Genomic DNA, 3183 nt, shown 5'->3' on the forward strand with positions numbered 1-3183 from the left:
TCTGGCCTGGCTGGGCCTGAGGCCAACGTCTGCCCCAGCCACTTGTCAGTGACATGCCGCCTGGTCTCGGCCTCCTCTGCTGTCACATGTCAATATGCTTGGGCTGAAGGCCATGGTGCTTGCTTGCCTCTTCCCGCCTGTTTGCCCAGCTTTAGGAAGCACCATGCTCCAGTCTGGCCGCAGCCTCTAAAAATTCCAAGCATCCCCCTGCCTGGGCATCAAGCACCTCCAAATGTCCCAAACACAAACACTTGGTCATTTGACCTTCAGAAAGATGGCTGCTGTTGCTCACCTTTTGTCTCTAGTGTTTTCTTTAAAGCACAGTTAATTTTCTTTGCAAATGTGTGAGCCCTAGAGGTTAATTAGAGCAACTGTGGAATGTTAGGCAGCGATAGAGAGAGTAAGAAGTTCCTGAAACCGATTTCTGGATTCATACCTTTGCACTTTTCCACAGAATCACAAAACTGGGCAACCGACTCCAATCCATTCAGCAGGTAGGGAAACTGACCCAAGTTTGGAGGCAGAGCCAGGTAAATCCAAATGTCCTGCCTTTGCCATGCTCTTCCTCGGCACTCGTGCTCCCGTCTGTATTTGCTTGCGACTTGTTGATGAAGGCGCAGGTTCTCTGTGGTATTTGCTGTCACGGTGGGAGTAACACCAGGATTGGCAGCAGAACATGGGGCTGACATTGGAGCCAGCCAGGCCGGGGTAAGATCATGGCTCACCATGTACAACCACAGGAACCAAGGTCACCTTGGAGGTGTAGTTGTCCTCTGTATAATGGGGGGAGAGGGTTGGGGGTGTAATACCTGCCTCGTGGGATTGCTGGGAGAACTGATTAAACAACATAATGATGTAAAAAGCATGTAAGATGTTGATGGGAATGTACAAATGTTCGCATTTTCCTCCTGTCTCACTTATTTTGCTCAAAAATTAATCTTAAAAAGTTATTTTTTAAAGTCAGGGTTTTCTTAGTTGTTGTTGTTTGTCTTGTTCTTCATCAAACTCACACCCTCTCCGAGCCGCCACCAAAGGTGTGGGACCAGCCACAGCTCAGGGCCAAGGTGGCAGGTGGGGGGAGGCTAGTTCTGGTCCTTTGTACCTGTATGGGTTTGTGTGTGGTTATTCATTTTTTAGATTTGTTCTCTGGCCCCAGTTATTCTCCTGAGTGCAGTAAATATACAGTTCCTGTTCCCAGGAAACAAAATCCTGAGGAAAAACAAGGTGCCAGAACGAGGTGGCGCCCACAGTGCAGGGGAGGGTGTGAGCGCCGGTGCTGAGGGACCCTGCCCGGGAGAAGTAGTGGGTGCTTCCTGAACAGCTGTCAGCACTCGGGACAGTGCTCTCTTTGCTGCTGGCCCTGGAAACCAGGTTGCGAGATGGTGACAATGGATGTATTGTTCCAGAAGCCAGGGCCCTGCTTGAGCAAACATTGATCGCTGAGTGCAAACGCCTGCAATTCCCGGCAGGTTGAGGATGCTCACTCAGAGGGTTCCAGGCTGCAGGCTCCTCAGTGACTGGTCCCCAGGCCTGGCTTGGTGATTGACAAGATGTTGGATGAAAAAAACAGAATGGAAGCCCTCCTGCCAGGGAACTGCTGGAGCTTCTGGCTCCTGCCCTTGCACTGGCCTGCAGGCCTCACACTGTCCCCACCCAGAGATGAAGGCCCAGTCCTGGCTCCTCACAGGTTTATTCCTGCCCTGGCCTCTGGCACATCCTGCCCTTACATGAGGGACACACATCCTGCATCTGTCTGCTTAGCCTGATAGCACATATGGCTGCACTGATACCTGGGACCCCAACCCAGAACAATGAAATCAGAATCCCTTGGGGGTAAGGCCTAGAATCCCCAACAATTCTAATGCACAGCCATGATTGAGCCACGAGATCATTCCTACCTATCTAGGGGAGCTAGCTGAAATCCCATTCCTCCAGGAAACCTTCCTGAACTTACCCTATGCAGGTGACCTTCCTCCTCCGAGCATTTGTGGGCCATATGAGGAGCATAGTCACTGGGCACTGATGGCAGCCTGCTTTGCTTTGTGTCAGGTGGTAGATGGGATGCAGAATCCAGGCTTTGCCCCTCGCTAGCTGTATATCCTTGGTCAAGTTACCGAACCTGAGACTCAGTTTCCTCATCTGCAAAATGGGCATTAACAGTACTTCATAGGCTGATGTGTTTTCAGTGACCGATTCCAGCCTTAAGCCCACCCCTACCCCATGGCTAACTCCATTACCAAAACCACAGGTTCCTACAAGGCCAGAGAGTGAACCAGTTCACAGGTATCTCCTTCCCCATCTCCACCCACTTTCTTCTTCATCCTGTGTGCTAGGAGCAGCTCCTCAGAAAGACACATCCCTCCTCACACTTCTTTCCCTCCAGGAAGACTACTGAGCCTCCAAGTCTGACCTTGCAGGTGGCTGTAAGAAAAACAAAAAGGCAGAAAACCATCCTGCATGGCCTCCCACACCCCCAGGAGCCACTCCTTCCTTCGGATCCGTTCTGGCAGACGGGCAGAGCATGCCCTGGCTATGGGCTGGCACAGGGGCGTAACTAGACACTTGGGCAGGGCTTTCTCTGTTCAGGAAGCACCTCTACAGGTTATACTACATGCTCTTTGTGAGGGGGGGTCTTCTCCCTACCTGCCAGATGACTTGCCCAAGGTCATGGTTAGCAAGTCCCAGGGCTTGAGTTGAGAGTATCAAGATATTGGAAACAACAGAAATGTCCAAACACAGGGAAATGGTTAAATTCATTAGAGCACATCATATTGTGGAATACTATGCAACGGTCTTCAAATAATTTTAATAACATGAGGAAAGGTTAATAGGTTAAATGAAAAAAGAAGGACATAAAGTTTGATCTCCACTTTGTGATACAGGTGTATTTAGTGGCAAATATATAGACAAACATAGATTGCATATATATTTGCAATAATACCGAAAATATCTCTAAGTTGCTCCTGGTCAGTAGGTCAGGCCCCTCTGCCCAGCCCTGCCCTCCCCAGGTCTCCTGTATGAAGGTCAGTAAGAGGTGCGTGCTGACCAGGAATCTGTATCCTGGGACCGCGGCTGGGAATGCCAGTTCTGTGAAAAATGTCACAGAATTCTAATGCACAGCCACGATTGAGGCACTAGATCATTCCTACCTAGTGGGAGAAGAATCAGAATCTTGCCAGTAGG

The sequence above is a fragment of the Rhinolophus sinicus genome, linkage group LG07, assembly GCF_036562045.2.
Source record: "Rhinolophus sinicus isolate RSC01 linkage group LG07, ASM3656204v1, whole genome shotgun sequence".
In the NCBI taxonomy this organism is placed as follows: Eukaryota; Metazoa; Chordata; class Mammalia; order Chiroptera; family Rhinolophidae; genus Rhinolophus; species Rhinolophus sinicus.